The sequence below is a fragment of the Clavelina lepadiformis genome, chromosome 3, assembly GCF_947623445.1.
Source record: "Clavelina lepadiformis chromosome 3, kaClaLepa1.1, whole genome shotgun sequence".
Lineage (NCBI taxonomy): Eukaryota > Metazoa > Chordata > Ascidiacea > Aplousobranchia > Clavelinidae > Clavelina > Clavelina lepadiformis.
The window spans coordinates 4,411,253-4,431,171 of NC_135242.1; the positions used below are offsets into that span (position 1 = coordinate 4,411,253).

At 39.3% G+C, this 19,919-nt stretch overlaps 1 long non-coding RNA gene across 2 annotated transcripts; it reads left to right on the forward strand.

The window, feature by feature from the left end:
- The first annotated feature begins 7,856 nt into the window (after positions 1-7,856).
- LOC143450650 (uncharacterized) lies at positions 7,857-19,033 on the forward strand. 2 transcript variants are annotated; one of them, XR_013114755.1, is made up of 4 exons: positions 7,857-8,177; positions 8,319-8,424; positions 15,323-15,479; positions 15,552-19,033. It is a non-coding gene; the product is annotated as an uncharacterized LOC143450650 (long non-coding RNA). The 2 variants fall into 2 exon arrangements; XR_013114754.1 differs by having other exon boundaries at positions 7,857-8,424.
- Positions 19,034-19,919: the final 886 nt, after the last annotated feature.

Below are 19,919 nucleotides of genomic sequence, written 5' to 3' on the forward strand. Positions count from 1 at the left end.
ATTTCCCTTTTCAAACCATTAATGAATAACAAATTTGTAATAATAGTGATTTTGGTGGAAGTATTATTCTAACTGCTTTAGCATACCGGAGGTCTTGTTTGTAACAGTTTGCCTGCAACTAAACAGACTTCCATATTTCATCAAGTGTTTCTCGGTCCGTCGCTTGAACGGTTAGATAACCATCACACCCTTGGGACGCCCTGCTTGGTTGTGGAAGCTGTATCGAGTTGCAAAGAAGTTTCGTCAGTGACATTGCATCGCTATTGCGTAAGATTACGTCATTAGAGATTAAGTGCAAAAAATCGTTTGAAATCCGCTTTCGCCGCCAACGAGTGTCACGGACGAGGAATTAGAAAGACTTTTTGTCCGCTAAGTCACCATAAATACAGAAACAGGCAATCGATTTTGCGGTTAAGTGTCATACTTAATCCAACCGCTTCATGTCCGCCTTGATTGCTACTGGCGCACAATATCGTCTGATTTCGCAATGCGCCATCAAATCCGAGAGTTCCAGAATGTTGTGGTGGTCAACACTCTGCAGTTTGTTTCATTGCAGCAGACCTTGAGCTGCATGTTGCAGTTTCAGGAGGCTGGATGGTTTCCATGACAATGTCCAGTAAGCATTTGAACTTTGTGAATTGATTTCATATTGTTATGTTTCCGCTTGTGTAAGAAGGCGTCAAATGCGGTGGTTTCTGTATTTGGACAGGGTTTATCAGGTTTAGCGTGCTTAACGCAATTCCTCGTTGTTATGAGTAATATTCCCAAACTTTCCAATTTCCAAGCGTCGGTTAAGTTAATGTTTTGCCAACTCGCGCCAAAACAAAGTCACGTGCCCCGACCTGGCGCGAAAATCCTCTGACAAGTGTCAATATCATGAAAAATGTTTGCGCCACTCCAAACAATTGACGGTCCCAAAGTAGATGCCGGGACGTACGCTCAATGACCAAGCTTAAATCCTTTTCTTTTTTATCTACTATTGATTGCTGAGGGCGCTTGAGATATACATGTCGACCGTAGGTCACGGTTTCGGGGACGAACTTGGACCAACTAACCAACTTATATCATAAGTTATCTACCTTATAAATGGTCTCGCATACTTCAACGTTATAATGAGCGTAGCATTGACGCATCAATCTCATTTACTCGTTTTGCTTTTATCAGTCATAGCGTTTACTGACTGACAGGTGCTTGTACTTTTTCCAAGTTGTTTCTGCGAAGGAAACCAATACCGTTTCTAAAGTTCAAGTTTTCAGAAATTGTTTCATATGCCTTGCAGGTCTTGATCCGGCCTACGTTGCCCACCGTGAGCACAAACTTTACCACGCCTGGCAAATGGGTGCATAATTTGTAATTTGTACAAATACAGTTATACAACTATATGTTTGCCACGGCGTTTGGAATGCCAGACATTCAAGATATTCAAGGTGTCTTCAAACAATGCCTTGGAAAATATTACAAATTATTACTGGTTGCCTTTTTAGCCTGGCGAGTTGAATGCAGTTTTAGTCGCCTTAATGTTCTGCCAAGGTCACATTTCAAGATCGCTAATTGGTTCGTTAGTTGTCACGTGACGAAAGGTGCAAACTGGGAACAGTTTTTGTCAGCTGAAGTTGTTGTTTTCGCACTTCCTTTGAGTTCAAACTTGTTTTTGGGGTTGACAAAGAAGCTAAAAATAATCTTAGATATGAAGATATCGTTGGCATTTTATCTTGCTCATCAAAAGACATGCAGAGTCGTACAAACAGGTATGCTGTGATCACCTGCGATTACGTCAACGGTGACAAGTTTTGAAGTCACAATCACGTCACTGCTTATAGGAGATGCAACTGTACTGATAAGGATATCTTCACCGGTGCTATTGGTGCGGGTTTGGGCCAATGGGAAGTCGATTTCCTGCGTTTATATGGAGACAATGCAATCCAACTGATGGCTAAAATGACTCGCAAGTAATTGCAGCTCAGTTAAGAAATGTAAAATGCGACCACCCCGACTGACGCAACCGTCTAGACATGTATTTTCGTGACCGCGCCGTGATAAGGAAGAAGTCAAGCTGTGGACGGGTCTTTGATGGTGACCTCGGGGCCAAACCTTATTCCATTTTCCGCCCATTTTCCCCGCGCGGGCCGAGCAAAACAAAAAGAAGACTAGATTTTGATGTTTTGATCGAAATCTGAAGCGAAGTAAAAATAAAAGCAAAATTCATGTTTAAATAACGGCCAAAACCGACGGTCTGTTATGAGATGAAAGAAGGCGGTTTAAATTCGTGATAATAAAATGGGTTTAAAATCTTTAAATGACCTGCTTGTGTCGAAAAAGCGACATGAGACATGATGTGGCTTATTTAAACCCCCTGCCAGTGCCAGATAAAAATGATAAATTAGATGGAGTTTGCTGTTGTAGGTCACTATAGTATGACTAACTTATGCACAATCTTTATTATGGCCTTCAGTTTTTGTTCTATATTGGTATTAGAAAGTTGGTCGACGTTTTGCCCTGGTTGTGTCGGCGGAATTCCCAGGGCTCAGGTTTGCAAATTGCAGCAACCACTGGGCACTAACACCACCCACCACCGTTTACCAAGTTTTAAACAACTAGTTATTGGTGCAAAAATCGCAATGTAGAAATGCAAAGGAAATTAATGAGCAATCACGTGACAATTTCGAAGCGCTAATGCTGCAAGTTGCATTCGTGCCACTGGACATTACAGGAGACTTGTTAACCGCAAATCTTTTAAAAGGATTTCAACAGCTTTTCCTTAGCTGGACTTCAAGTACGACATGACATCGAACCGCATAGCAAGTACAATAAAACGTTTGTTTTATCGTTAGAATTTGCAAAACGGTCATCGTTGAATGCAGCGCAATTTTTCAAGTCAAAACAGGTGGAAAATTTCCAGATAATTTCGGCGGCCCTCCCGAGAAAAATCTAACGCACGTAGAGCGGTGGGAAACACACGGGAAAAGCGGCTCGGTATTTTGGCGTTTGTTTAACTGGGAAGGAAATGATTTAAAAGCTGCTATAACGCTTTTGTTGAAGGACGGCGAAGTGGCGATATCTCTCTGCATTCCTTCCATAGCTTAGCTGGCTGAGAGCTCTTTGCAAGAGAAAAGAGAGAAGACTTTTTTATCTCGCCATTACGAAATGTCCGTCGGTTTAAGTTCTCTGAAGGACTTTTGGGCGGTGCAGAAACGGGGTTATTCGCCGGTCAAAGCGAAATGCAAAGGCAATGCCGTCGTCTAGGCTGCTGGACAGGACATATGTTAACAAGGAAACTAGCCGGTTATGATCTACGCAATAATCTATGTCTTATGTCAACAAGTATATAATGTACTGTACATTACACGACCCTTATAAGGTATCCTAAAAGATCCCCCTATTCAGACACTATGATCCAAAGTAAGCGGTTACGTGCACAAACTTTGCAGCAGCCTTTAACGTTAATTAGCTGACGTTTGTTTGGTTATCCGTTCCTAAATATTTGGATAAATCACCTTTGACCGTAAATTTCGAAACCGTCTTTAGACAGGAAAAGGGTTTACTGCAGCTTGTAGCAGATACGGGGTAAAGTTACGTGAACTTGTTATATAACATTACACAACAAGCAATTTATGTTTTAGGAACGCATGTGTTTCTGATTACACTGTTGCCAAACGATCTCCAATTTGGTCAGAGATCTCATCCAATTTTGCAACGTCAGTGTTTTCTTCTGCGATAACAAGACGATAAGATGATAATCATTTTAGCAGCCGTTTATCGATGCTTTCATAAGTTTCGACATTGCTGTAAAGTACATGAAGTACCCAACAAAAAGCGTTAACAAACTTTTTAATGTTAGAAAGACAACGCAATTGCGCAGCTTTCCATCTAAATTGAAACGCTTAATATTTCGTAAGTTATAATCATGATTGCGTACGGAGGGCAGAGCAAGGTTTGTTCTAACCGGATAAAGCCGGTTTCCGTGATCTGTGCGATGCACGCACATCCTAAGGTTTACATAACGGCCTAATCTCCCAGCTTAAACAAAGTCTATCTTGTGTGATTAAAGTCTGACAATATGAGATTAACCTGCGATTAAGTGTGCTTTTAGCCACGATAAATTACATTCAAGCCCGCAGACAAATAAAGGAATTCTTATAATAGAACGAATATATCATGATTTTGTGGTCACACTAAGCTGTTTAAACCGCAATATAACTTGCTGCATAGACGTTTTTCGGTATGAACGTGAATTAGTCTTTAGCAGGACAACTTGCAAATGGGTCGAAATGATTTTGTTGAACTTTAATCCCTTCACGGGCCTTTTGCCTTCTTTCTGTTTCTTACGTCATTCTCCTTGAATAAATTACCATTGCGTGACGTCACTTAAGTGCATAATAAACCGAGCAAAGGTTATTAAGACCAGACTGAGGGATTAAATAATCATAAATGGTTTATTGGCAATAATGGTTAATTTGTAATGGTGATAACAGAAATAGATATTATATAATTAACACCGCAGTAAATCCTCATGGTTGCAATAAATCGTATGTTGCGCATTCACAGGACAAAGTGAATCTGGGTTTTTATTTATTGTTAATTTTTGGGTCCATGTAAAACATCACATTTATTACTCACCGTGTTTGTTGCTTAGGTCGTTAAATATTAATGAAAATCTTGGAATTTTTTTGACTTTTTGGTGTTTTCCAGACATTTTCCGAAAAATGCGAGTTATTAGTTTTTGGTGCGTTGACCCACGGAAGCAGTTGGAGAGCGGAGTTTGATTTCTTTTATTAGCTTATGGGGAATTAAATTTGCCGGATATTTTCCGGCAAAATTGTGTGTCATGTTCCGATTGTCCGATAAAGTGCATCTAAGACAGTGATGGAGTGACGCACAAATCCTTTACTGGAAACCTTCTTTTTTTCTTTTCAGCCCACAATTTTCCTATGATGATTTCTTTAAAAATTTAGCTTACAACGTCAGCATAGCTTAGATAGGATTAAACCGTGTAACACCTTGCTCCAAGTAGGCGTTTTCTTCCGAAAATGAGGATAAATTCCGACTTGAAAATTCGTCTTAAATAGACGCGGTGTTTCAACTTATTTAAAATTCATTTATTGACCCAACTTAACCCTATACCGCAAGTAGGATTCCACAGCTCAAGTCTGAACCTGTCTTTGTGAAGTTTAAAATTTTGTTTACAGCGTCGGGTAAAAATAGATTACAGAAAAACAATAAAGTAAATATACGCTTTAATAATTGCCAACGAAACTCCATGCAAAATCTCGCTTCATCTGTTATTTAAGAGCAAATCTGTCGTCGTGTCCGGGCACGTTTACTCGACAAAGCGCCCGAGTTTTTTCAAGATCGTCGAGTGGAGCCGCGATTTTTGATGACGGTTGAGGCGTGCCGCTATTTCACAGTTGCTATGAAAATAGCGCCTTGATATTTTAAACGCCAAACACTAATAAGCGAATAATATAAATGAAATAAAATTTTATCTACAAAACCAAAAATCACAACTTTACGTTAATTTTTTATTTTTTTGCGAGAGTTTTGTTTGTAATTTGTCAAGAAACGTTCTATCGCAGCAAATTGGACCTTCAACACTTTAATAACGGTCTTGTGTCGATACTATATTTAGGTAGTGTAGCAGTTAAGCGCCGAAATGACCTGTACCTACAACTATCAGTTTGGACTCGGATTTTCTTGTGTCACCGACTGAGCGATCATTCTGTCATATTACGTCAGTTTGCACAGGTTCGGATACCAAGTCTGAGCCAAAACGAGTTTTGACAGGATAGAAAGTTGATTTTGCTTTTCGCTATCTTGACTCCCAGTACATGCCTTTTTTAGTGCAAATGAAACCTAACTTTCTTTTCAGGGCAAAGTCCCCGAGACTAAACATTTCGAAAACTGCAATGCTGATACGAATGTCGTAGTAGAATAACAAACGGTATCCGTCGTTCAAGTTCACAAACAAATTCCCATTGTATTAATATTTACCGGTACTTCGCATGATGTCACACGTGTAGTATAGTGACGTTTGCCCGAGGGACCTACGTCCGTGTGTTTTCTTTGCATGGAAGTAGGGGCACAAAGGTACCATAGTCATATCGATGGAATTTTGTTTTTTGAAGATAAATCATCAAATGTGAAGGGAACCCATTGGGAAAAGATGCCAATTTCCTAGTTTGAAAGGTGAAAAAGGAAACGTCATCATTCGTAATTCGTTGACTTTGCTACTGCTTTGCGCACTCGATTAACTTGTAAAGTGTTGGCAGCATTCTAAAAACAAACGGTAATATGGAAGGGGTCGTTCACGTTTCGAGAGAGTCTTAACCCTACTTCAGAAACCTGGGTTGTGAATGACCCCTTTTTCGGGGGTCAACCCAACCTTCTGTAACCCAGTTATAAGGCGTTGGGAAGACTGTGCACAATATTGTACATAAACAACGGGATTTTGCGTGTGAAACTTGCTTATATTTAAAAGCGTGGGACGACTCTTTCGTTGCATTCTTGTAACGGGTGACGTATCGTCAAATATTTGCGCCCGTTATGACGGAACAAAGCATGCAGAAAACATCCGACATTGTACAAGGAGAAACTGCGTTTCGTAAAATACCTTGAAACTTTGCTAAGTTCAAGAAACCGGGCTATCCACCTTCGCGCGTTTGGGTGGAAGCATGCGCATGTCTTATACAGAGACAAGTACGAAAGATATCATTTCTTGCCTGACCTTTCCCTGTGAGGGCCAAGTTACATCAACTTTTGGTTTGTTTCTTTCTGCAGATGTTGGTTAGCAGTTCGCATGATTACACTTAGCAGGAGCAAGCACTTTGCAAGCATACATGAATGCAACCCAGTACTCGTTATGCGTTGGTTGTTTTTTCGATTTTGAGATCTTGCCTCAAAAACAGCTACTGACGTAAAACCATTGAAGTCTATAAGTTGAAGTTAAAGTGCGCAGAGTATAGTCTATAGTCGCGTCGCATCGACCGACAACGAGCCGCAATACAATAACAGATCGGATTCCACGTAATACCTTTCCCTTCCTTCTAAATTGTTTTAAGACGGATCCCACCTCCTTCAATCAATGTCAAATGAACAATAAATTATAGTCATTTGCATAACGATACTTTTATATACGACCTCTCGTATTTCTCGCCATTCCAAAGTCTGAGGTATTTCCTATAAGAAGGTTAAGGCAAAAGTGACGTCCGCTTCAGTGTTTGTTCGAAACTCGATTTTCTTACACTGTTCTGCATTCCGCGACCCGAGTTCAACAAACGTTCAACAAACGATATCGAAGTTTTGTCACACGAAACACTGTAAACTAAGCAGATTTCATTAAATTTATTACTTTATCAAAGAAGGTCTGCATTCCCGAACGGTTTGCTTTACAATCTTTTACAAACAAAATTTCGTAAGGTGTCCAGGTGGGCGACTTCTTAGTAACTCAGACTTGTTCTTGGTAAACACCGAGTGACGTTGAGAAAATGAGGCTTTGCTGTTTATCGTTGACTAGTTTGTAATATGGTCGAAATTAAAATTTATCTTTCTATGTTCTTCTATTTTCGATAATACGATCCAACATGATGGATGTTGTCATCATTATAAAATAGCAGAGGTAAATGTAATTGCTCAACAGCTATCCTAAAAGCATTTTTCTTTGGCCGTTTTTATGGGTTATCGGCAATGCATTTGTCAATTCAAAACTGCCTTCCGTCAACGCTTTTTTGTGAAGCGGTATCGTTCTGCTATTCCTAGCAGTATTTCACCCTTTATACCCAGCTTTGCCTTAGTTGTTACCAATATGACGTGTCATGAACTTGGCCTCTAAGACGAGTGAAGAAATTATCGCACAAATACGGTTTACTTTTCTGACATTTACAGGCAGAAGAATTTACCTAAAAAATTTGCGCTTTGCACCTGCCAACGTTTTTACTTGAAGCGCAACTTTGGAAAAGGTCAAGTCGGGTTTCGACACCTTCCCGGTGTGTGTTCTTGCTGGGTCGCTGCAGAACCACCATTTGTTGCACATAAATACGAGATAACTGCATGTACAAAAGTCGTGAACTTTTTCTTCAGCGTTGTCAGGCTGAACATGTTCGAGCAAGAGCTATTTGCATGTCATCTCGCCATCTTTTATGGCGTCTGACGAAAAATATTGCACCACAAGTGTGTTTCTGGAGGTGGTTTTGCTTTGAACTCGTTGTAGTGTCTGATAAAATTGTGTGTAGCGATTATTTTTAAAGTTGGTCCTTATGCTATTGATTAATTAGGTTATGTTACAGTCTCAGCACTGAAGTAGTTTGACAATGCCTATTGTTTAGGGGGAAGCGGCGTATATAATTTGACCCACATGACGACGGTGCATGGAGACTTGCCAATGTTCTTGGAACAACTTATCAAGTGTTCCCAAAGTCCACGGCAAGCTGGGTATATTTTGCATGGTTAACCACACAGCAGTTTGGAAATTTAATTATAGTCCAAGGAAAACGTGATTTCCTTCCTAACCAAACTTTGAATCGCACTACAACCGTGTCGAGTTACTATTTTCGAATGCGAGGGCCGCTGTAGCAGCTAAGTTTAGAGTGTGAGTATATGCCGGCCCACAACAGTCTAAACAGCCCACAGCCCACAGCCCTCAGGCTGGCAAAACGAAACAAACGGAGCCAGTTGCATGGTATCGGTAACCTGACGCAGTTCCGTGTAGCTTCAATGGGGGAATTGTTCCAAATAGGAAAACGTAGTACGCGCTAAGCCAATCACCATAAGCCAGTTCTTTTGCGCGGCACTTCTTTCCAAGAACTGCTGAATACCAGTTACTACACTACACCTGTCAACATATGAAAGGTTTCATTCCTAGCTTTTTGCGTAAGTGTTTGAAAGGCCATTTGTTATGGCACTCGATTCTTGTAATCATTTTGTTATATTTTTTTTTTCATTATACTCGTTGTGTCCTGTATCGTACAGCATGTCAGTGCACTTACTGCTAAATCAATTTTAGGGCATTTTTACGTCTTTAGTTAGCGTGTTTTCGATTAGACCCACTTTTGCTACAATATTTGTTGGCTCATAGACTTATTACGCGCACACATAAGATCAAAGAGTGAATTGCAATCATATTAAGGTGTTTTTTCACTTGTATGCACAAACTCCAAGTTCGATACAATTAGACGCGATTGCCGTCGATAATTGTCAGTTACGGTTGTTGGTTTTTAAATTCGACGTTTAACAAACTTGCCGTGGGAGACAAAAAATCTAATTGAAAAATGTAGCTGAATTGAGATGAAAAATATGACAGCCGAGCAAATCTCCCATTGCTTTCAATTCCTCCGGTGTCAATATTGTCCAAAATTCGACACCCACTTAAACCTATTTGATGAAAATCATTGAAGTGTGTAGATGACCATATTATTTACTTAAGGTTGTTAATAGTCTTGTTTGCATAAGCCTTGCTCGATCATACACAATTTGAATGGAAATTTACGCAATCTGTAAAATGTTGTATAGGCTCTCTTTCTCCATGCTGTACCCTTTATACAGTTCAAAATGAGATGGTGTTTTATTCAGCCGTTTAGGCGGGAACACAAAACTAGGCTTTAAAACAATAGGTGCCACATCTAAACAACACCTCAACTCAATATGTGTGAACGGTCGTCGGGCGTATTCCCACGTCGTATTTTCACAATTGTTGGTGCCGATTGTCGTTTATCCGTCCAAGTTTTAGGCCTTGTTCTCTGTGCTATGCCGGGACAGACTAGTCCTGTTGTTTACATCTCGTCTGTAAGTACGAAGCCGAAATTCAAGTGCGTTTGTGTATGCTTTAGAGTAGACCTTGGAACGATCTTGGGCAAGTTCGGTTAGCTCGCATCGACTTATAAGTTCTTCATGAACTTCAAAAATAGTCATTGCTAACGTTTATTGATCGATGTTTGCAGCAGAGTTATATCTGACATTCTGTTCGCTGTAATTACTTTACTAGCTTATTGATTAAAGATTTGTAAACGCTTTGGTAGGTAGAATCCCCTATAGAAGCTACCCCACGGCGAGAAATGTCTGGGCATTTAAAGCTTGCACAAATATCTTGAGAATGCAACCGTTGATGCCTCTGTTGATGGTACGAGATTCTGGGCACCTTAAATGGAGACGTGGTTAATTGGGTTATGTTAAAATCCGTGAGATGGTTCTTTGATTAAGTCACTCGCTCTATAAGAAAAGCAGAAAACGGCGCGAAATGCTTCGTCTATTTACTATTATTTTTCTTCAATTACACAACAGTGTGGCTCCACAATAGAGACATTTTATTGGCGGGCACTTTAGACAATCATCAAGACACGAAATCGAATCTCTGCCGACTTTTGACAATTAAGACGCGGACAATTGAACAATAAGATTCGAACCGGGGTCAGCGTTTTAGTGAGAGCATTTAAACGTTTTCAACCGAATTTCGACAAAACCTCAGGCACCTTTGTCAAACCGAGAACAATTCATTTAGATTTCTATGATTGCTTAAGTGCCACAGTCGTAAGACTCTGGCTCAAACTATTCACCTTGGGCAGATCGACTTAAAACCGTTGGAAAAAACAAAACAAAGTACGTTTAGCGGGAACGGTTGTTCGTGTTTACCAGGTGCCCGTGGAATTAACAGGAACGCTTTATAAAGCAAATAGGGGATCCTTGTCGCCAACCGTAGTAAAGTATTGAAACGTTGTTTTGATCATTGATGACGTCATGTTATTGTTTTCGCTTTTCCGACGTTTAGTTGATAGACGTTGTTTACGAAAAAAATGGACTTTTTGCCTCTTTTAAACTTTCTTCCCTGCTGTCTTATGATCGGCGATTCAAAAGCTAGCTTAAAATTTCTACTTTATTTATTAAACCACTTCGCTTTATTAAATGTATATATATTAATTTTCTTCAATTTTATTCTGAAAATATTTGCTACAATTATTAAATTGATAACCATCAGGAAAGCGTTTGTTATTAGTTCAATAATTAGGAAAATTACTCCTCGTTTGGGCCAGTTTTTCCAATAAAACGGCCACTTATATTGTTTGTTTTCGCTGCGGTTTCAAAAGACACAGTTCGAGTAGTCCGGGCCCTCTGGCTCTGTTGGTTTGTTGTTATTTTGAAACCTTATCTGATTTGACAAGGTATTTCATCACCGTTAAGTATCAACCCGACTTGAGTTTTGCCGACCACAAAATCCTCTAAGATGCCCACAAACGCCGAGATCTGGTCGCATTAACCTAAGGGTCAGTCGAGTTTAACGCTTTTTTACCCTTACTGATTGCCCTCGTCTTAACAAGGGGATTTTGTGTGATTTCTTCGCTAACAAAAGGCTGTAGGTAAATGTTGATTAATTATGAAATTTAAGATCGTTTATTTAAAACTAAGGCTCGCCGCTTTAAAAGAAATTAACAAAAAGTTAGTCAAAGTGTGCACAAAAAGTTTGGAAAATTTGCTCCATTTTAATTTCAGACTAATAGCTGAAGATCAAAACGAATGAGTAAGATAGAATTAATAAGGTCTCTTTTTGACGTTAAATATTTTTCTAATGACGTCACCTTGTTCACTTTCAAGCATTGCTCGAGTTTTATACGCACTATATCACTTTTTACAACATCCACACAAACAACTATGTGCTTTGATAAATTGTGAGTGGTCTTGAATTTCCTCTGAATGAAAATAGACATATGAAAGCGGGCAGTTAGCCATTTTAGCTATGCTATAGCCTTGAAACAAACTGACAGGTAAATATTACTATATACGGATATACCACGTTAAATTGACAACAAAAACAAACAACAAACTAAACAATATTTAGTTTTTGTAAACGATTAAATTTTGATTCAATCAAGCTAAAATAAGCCTCTTTGAAGCACGTAACTGCAAAATATACCGCCTTAGGAAACACATAAATTGTAACAGATCGTTCCGAACAATTTGAGGCGTCTAGACCAAGACTATAAAACTTTAGACTTCCCATTAAAATCTGTGATTTATAGGCTAGCTACGACTGTTTGCTTGTATCCAAAGTTTTTAACCTAACGTTCCTGCGTTTGTGTGCGCTAAATCTGTCATCTGACAAGATGGGATGATGGAGCTTTATATTTGGGTGGTCGGTATTGATCAGCCGGTATTTACATGGTCCCGGTTAAATTTAATAAAGTTGTATTTATATCGCTGATTACTATAGTCACCTTCAACACTCTCAGACTTAGTCGTATAGCACAGTCTGAAACGTATAGCTGACAAAACTAAACCATGTTACTGTGCAGTGCGCTTCGGGAAAGTTATTATGAAAAACCAGCATATACGTCTATCAAAGATTTTATTGTTTGTGTTGACAACTCGATATAGGTTTACAGTTGAACCACCTTTTAGCCACACAGTCACTGCTGCCAAGAACTCAAACGCCATGTTAGACTGTTATGTACTAGCGCCACCTATAGAAAATGATCGCGTTGCTTTCCTTGGTCGTGAGCATATTCACTTGGAAATTTGCCGAAGATTAATTTCTCCTTAAATTCGACCACAAAATTTCGCTTTTTTAATATTTTATTTCTATGATCAGGCAGTACTGGAATTTGAAACTTGTATTGAATTTGAATACTTCTTCCACTTCTTACACACTGGACAGGTTGAGTGTTTCAAAAAAGAAGATATTTTAAGTACGTTCCAAAAATCGTGCACTTTAATGGACTTAAAAAATTTCAGTTGATTCATTCTGATAGTTGTGGAAATTTATTCAGATAAATCTTGTATTTGTGGTTTTGCACGTCGCCGATTAACTCAAAAGAGCATTAAAGTTCGACAAAGGTTCCAATTATGGTTTTCAGATCTGGCACCAGTTGCAAGCGCTAACTTAGAGTTTATTGGTTTGCCGGAAGCAAGTTTTAATAAAAAGTATGGCCACCAAGCCACTTTAAAGAGACTTTGGCACTTTAGTTATGCTATGACATTCCCACTTACACAAACGCCCATCGACTATCCTTTTGGCACATCGACATCTCATTTGTAGTTACTGTACAGTAAGCTTGGAGAATCGATTAGCGGCAACGCTGTGTTGGGTTGGGTAAAATCTTTACAAGACAAAGAAAGACTTTTGAAAAGGCATTTTAATTGTGACTTTTTGTGATAAATCGGCACTCTATGAGGACACAACAAAATTGTAGAAAAAGGCTTCCATTAAATGGCTCTTAATGTAAGTTTGTATTCAATTAAATTTGTATTCAATTTAATTCAAGTGCTTTGTTGTAGTAACATTATAGGCAACAGTGGCTGTTACGTAATCAGTGTTAGTCACTCAAATTGTAAACACATCTCCACAAGTGAAGATACGAAAAAAGTTAATAAATTTTCCGGTGTAAATTTTATAAGGGTAGAGGTTAAATTATCACCAAAAGACATCGCCAATTCATCAGGGTATAGGAGAAAAGAAAATCTTTATGGATGTTTCGAAACATGCACCGGCTGGGGGCTTGAAGTTGTGCAAAACAAAATACGTAATGGCCGCATTCCGATGCTTTGAAAGTACAAGTTTACCGACATACGGATTTTACCGCGATGTTGTTACTAGCAACCGGCGAACCCTTATCTCATCTATTAGCGCCGACTTAGCCCAGTACTTGTTGTTCAAATCTACGCTGTCTGCTTTCCAGATAAATAAATTCGGGAAAACATTTCATTGTGCGTAAAGCTCTCGATCCTCACCTAAATATTTGGAAAATATTGTTGAGTGTATTAAGGTAATATATGACCTATACATCTTTATAACAAATGGCAGGTGACTCAGGCCACGGGCGGACAGCGTTAAATGACCCCAACTTTAGACAAAAAAACACATCTCAAGTCCAAAACACGTTGTGGGTGGGGAAATACAATTATCGAGAAACCTATATTGTAAAATCTGTGTCTAATCAGTCCAATGTGCGTCCTCAGACACCGGCACGCAGGCAATGATCCGCAAAAAAAACGCCCAAGGTCTGGAGCGGTATGCATTACTAATTAGATTTTGTCGTCTTAGCAAATGCCCGGAAGGTTTTATCTTGATGAGTCTTGGAGCTTTACGGCTCCGAATTTTGGCACATCTTCTGCCATCCGAGCGTGCTTAACGGTCATCTGCATCTTTGGCTCCTCTTATCAGTCTGGGGAAGTCATTAGATAATTAGACAATGATCATTATGGCGCATCGGTCTGAAAACCGAGATCTTTTGAGGGACGCTTATGAGCCAAATCTCCCACTTTTTCGACACAAAAGACCCCTGGGTCGTTTAAGCAATGGATACCGGTTTGTGTTTGCGATAAGGCGCGTGTAGGATTACAACGCGGAAGACCCGATTTGCTTTTAAAACTCGAAGACAATTATACGTGGAGTAAAGTGATTCAACTAATCTTTAAAAAGGCAGAAGGCGATGAAAGGCCGACCTGCGGAGAAATCTTAAGCGTTAGGTCCATTTCATGTTCGCGGTTTACCAAAAAACAATCCAACAACCTGCCGCTAATCAATTTTCGCGGTGTCCGATTGCTGAATGCCGACGAATTTTCAATCTGGCTGACAATGCCAACCGGTTTGTGTTACCCTTAACGCCGCGTTCGGTAGCTTTTGGCTCTTTTGGCTTTTTTCGTGTTTTGTAAACTTTAAAGAACATGAGCAAAGGAAGTAAATAAATTATCATTGATCGTCTGAAATAATAACGCCCACTATGCTACCGATATTCCTTGCAAGACGGTGTTTGCTTTGACGGTTCTGATTACGTCCAAGACATAGCAGGAATCGATATCTGGTATAAAATATCGTCTATCGGTCGAATCAACTCCTTCTTTTGCCACCCTAAGTGAGAAGCGAAACATTTGATCTCCAAGATGGGCATTATGTGTTTAATTGTCCATACAACATTTTTTCTAATGTATAGAGAACCGATGCTGCAAGGTTGTGAAACGTATTTTTTCAACTTGAGTAAAATGTTGCAACCACACATATTTGTTGTGATATTGTGGCAAAATTAAGTTAGTTAGTAAGTTCATGGTCAAATTTGTTTCTTTTAAATTAATGCAATTGCTTCGTTTAATGCTAACTGGTGCAATGGTGTGAAAGTTAAGTGTCCATGACGTGTTCCCCAATGATGTTAAGGAGATTACAATACTTACGGTAGGTTTTAAAAGCTACTATTAAAATAAAAATTTTTGTCGTTGTCTTGAAGCGGAAAATTTCATTTCTGTAAAAAGATTTTTTAATTTTGTCTTACCAGTCAAAGGTATTTGTACCAGCCAATCAAACATACCTTTAATAATGATGGAATAATCGTTTACTTTTTTAATCTTTCAGGTGACGTGTGGTACTGATTTATTTCCTTTCATTTAAAGAATAGTTTGAACCTCTCTGGAGCCGGCTGGGCAGTGATTAAGAAATGATTCATTCCGCACATCAGCTGGCATCCCAACGGGACCGATTTAGGAGAAACTCACCGGTCAAGCGGAGTCAGGTAAATGCCACCTCGCAAGAAAATTTCAGTCCTTCAATCAAGTTATGACCAAATCTATGATTTTTTTTGCAGTTGATCCAGAACGCTTTGAGTTTTGTCGTTGTAGTGTTTGGTCGTGCCGTTAGAAGCTATACAAGAATAATTTAGCATAACGGCATTAGTCACAGCAGTTAAAACGACTATTAGTAATCTGTGCTAGCTGCCTTTGTGCACTGAACTGGTCAACGTTATCCAGCAGCACAGCCAATATTAATTAAACTAATCACTTAACTGTCTTATTGGTATATAGACCAAGTGATATACGATCATCTTAAAACAACAACGTGAAATTTCAAGCAACAGGACATGTATGTGATCTCAAAAATGATCACTTAATCGCACTTGCCCTTGTCCAGACCTTCTTAAAAGGAAATTTCGAGGTCCGCAAGAATCTGGCGTGTAAGAGTTTCTTACTTAATGTAATGGCAAGTGAACAAACATAAAGCAACTAGGTGTCACTTGATGCTTGGTGACTTTACATAAAGCTGAGACACGGGATATCTTTTACCCATGGAGACAATGTCCAAAGTCTGGTCTGACATAAAACCACTTGACGTTTACAATCCCAGGTTTGTGATCTTGCATTTTCTTCAATTTCTTCCCATTTTTGATCGCACAAAGCGCCGGTTTTTGTTTCTTGAAATCTAGACAATATACTCCAAAACTTTTCCCCCGACCTGGCATGAATATGTCCAGAATCTTTTGCTTTGTCTTCTCACGATAAGGTAACAAAGACGTATCAGTGTCGCTTCATACGTGAGTCACAAAGGTGGCGTAAAGTTAAAAGTGAAACTATAAATGCTATTAACTTTCAAAAGACACTTAGTTAACCAGGTCGTGTACCCCGTTGTCGCAACAGATACCCCTTACAACAGAAATCATCTTCAAAAATGGGAACATTTCGATTCTAAAACACATCCAGACCGCAACTCTGCCAACTCTGTTCTTTGGGGCAACCCACAGTGAAAGATTGCGGCGTTCTGTGTGGTTGTCCAATAAGGTTTATGTACGGCTCCTAAGCATAACGAACTCTTTCATTATACCTCAATGGTTTGTAACATGTAATAAACGTGGTCGCAGATCAGGGGAATTCAACGCCACAAAAAATTTCAGCGTTAATCGGAAGCAAAGACTTCCTTTCAAATGGATTTGTTGGCGGCTTAACAATCCGCTTATAGAAGCACGGTTTGTTAAGCCTCTGAAACATGTGACTTTGTACCAGCCGTCGTGAATTACTTCGGCATTATTAATTACAATGTAATTTAAGGCTTCCTACCGCTGTAGCCGCGTAAAGCAGTCCTTATGAACACGATTTTTACCTCAATCGGCGTGAAGTTGATTATTCGTTATCGTTCACCAACTTTTATCAGAAATAAGTTGAGAAATAATTATAATTAATATAGTATTTGACTAACTTTGTCTGAAAAAAAAAACAACCAATAAAAAATTACAGAACGGGTAGCCAAGCCATATTCACGTTTTGAATAAGTAATTTTAGTAAGAAAACAGGTTACTATAGCAACCAACTTTACGCCTGTTAAAACAGCAAAACGTTAAAACAATTGGGTTTTTACTGCCTTGACTTGTGTGGTGGCGTGGCGTCCATAAGTGTTTGGACGGAATGTCAACATGTGAGCAGCTGTAGACAGCAAACTAGCAGTTGTTTCTAAGATCATCATTCGTTACTCATAACGTTCACTGACGGTGCGTTCATTATCATAAAGTTAGTTTATTGAAATTGGATACGTGAGTGCTTTGCGTGCGTCAGCACCTACGCGTATTGCGTGCTGTGCTGGTAACGAATTTGATGAATTATGACGTCGAAGGGAAGTTCCCGACAGTTATGTTTCGTTGTAAACACTTATTTACAATCGATCTTATTGTCGGCGAGATTAATTACGGACATGAGCAGTTTACTGACACACCACAAGGGCAGGCCTGTAATGCAATTCGCAATATACTCAGTGCTGTGTCTGGCGTAAATCTCCCAATTCCCAAACCAGCCTTGAAGTGCTTTCTGCTTAATGTGTAGAAAATGGTTTTGGTGAGTGTTCTCGGGAAGTCGTTGGCTGTTTAAACGAGGATTTCAAGTAATTCGAAACATCCTTCCAAAAACTATGCGCCGGCTTTGTAGACGCACCATTTTGTTATTAAATTTATGAAGTTTCTGTTTTCATTTTCGAACTACTATGCCTTGGCCATACGTTTTCTTTCTTTAGCCAAGCTCATATCAAATGACTCAACTGCCAGACGAACCATACATCTTGCCGTAAGCAGTTTGGCCTTACTGCCAAGCTTTGCTAAGTGTTACGGTTGTTTGAGAAATGTCGAGTTGAAAGATTTTTGCTAGAGCCATTTCCATTACAGTGAACTTGAAGGAAACGCCAATTTGTGGACCTTGAAATTCTAAAACGTAAACCCTTCGTAAGCAAGCGGTAAAACACCAACAAATACATTTTCTCCGATTATTATTATTAAAAGTTTCTTTAAAGGACGTTCAAAAGATTTAAGTTAAAAGGCATCGTAAATACATCTTAACAATAACAGGTCGATGATTTGAAGGTTTGTCAATTTAAGAGTCTCAGAGGAACTGATCCCTATACATCAATTCTAACCAGGATGTCAATATACTTTTGTGTTGTTGCCACAAATTTTGTTTTTTTATGAATAGGGACCACTGAAATGGAACATTTCCCCTTTTTTACAAGGAACGTAACACAAAACCCTTGTTCGTATCCAGAACGCTGTAGGCTCATTTAAAAGAGTTACCAAAAAAACTGCGGTTTGGTTCGACGTGCAAGATGAATATGCCGCATCCTTTTAGCAAACCTCGAAGCATGTACAACACAAAAACATAACAGAATGTTATGCAGTAGTTCACGCCGTAAGTTACATAAACATTTGCGATAATTTTCAAGAAATTACTTTGCTAGCTCTCCAAAGACCTCACCGCAAAGCCAACGCTTTCAGAATGAAAGCCCTACGGGGAACTTAGCTCCAAACCCTGCCGAAAAGAAACAAATACAAGTTCAAAGGCATTTTCCTAGTGTGCCTTGTAAGCATAGCCAGGAAAATGGATTAAGATTGAATGCTGCTGCAGAATCTGGTGCAACCAACTTGAATAAGGAATGCTTTATGGTTAACTTGAGGTTGAAGGATGTTTTAGCAAATGATTAAATGAGTTTTTGAAAATGTTTACACAAACGAAAACCTCTTGTTTCCCCGCATTTTGTCATTTTCGAGTTGTCACTCATCTATCGAAAACATTTCGGTTCATTGCCGAGATGCGTCATATCTCCATAACGTTAACTTTACAACGTCATCAGCACGAAAGGTTTCCCAGCGGGTTTAAACAGGAATGATGTCATAAAGTGCTTACGTCAGCAGCGCACGCTTGTAGTAAGCCTGGTTTGGGGATGTGAATAATCATGTGAATGATTGAGGAAAAGAAAGGATGTTTGCTTTCCTGAATTTAACGGAAATGTCACCAGATGTTATACAGTGGTTGGGGCCAGCGTTAGACATGTCATGTAAATGCTTGTTGCTATTGTGTGTAAACGATTAATAAAGACACTTTCAGCAAAAAAATGAGCGTGACATCGTCGATGTTGCACATATCTTTATACGCCGTGGAATACGACTACTTACAATTCTAGATTTTATCCCCAAAAAATGGTAAATTAAATATAGTGAAGAAGTGTATTGTGCAGCAATCGCAAAAGAAAAAGGTGGCCACCAATTGTTGTCGACGACAAGATATCACGTGATCCTTGTGACCTATGATATCTTATAACAACAACAGGGAAGCAACTCAACAGTAAAATGCTGAAAATGCAGCCGGAAAAGGCAAAACAATTTAAATTTCTGTTCACTATTTGCAACATAACCGGCAATGCGTTACGGGAAAGCGACGGCTGTCGGGGAAGTGTTTTTGCTCTCACGGTACCGGCGTTGCTTAAAATTTGTTATTACTTGCATAAGTTCACGGCGTCTTCAGGCAGCCTGCAGCTGGTTTCCTTCGCACTCAAACTCAGAAAAAATAACCCAAGTTCCCGGCCGTTTCTTTTTTCAGCGTGCCCACAGCTTTTCGTAATCTTTATCGTCATTGTCTATACGCTTTGACCTCGGCTATAATGTGTTCTCATAAACCTTTGACATGGCCTTTTCCGCAATTGCAAAAGCAAAACTCTTACCGGACAAACATGTTCACTGTGTTTCGGCGATGAACTTTGCATTGAGTACAGCATGTCTTCCACAAAAAAATATAAAAGGCATTGTTTTTAAAGTTAACTTTTGAAATTTAGTTTGGTAAAGTTTGTTTTATGTTGGCTCCGACAAAAGCACCACAACAGTGACATTTCCGCATGACCTTTGACTGTTGTTTGATTATCGGCAAGCAGT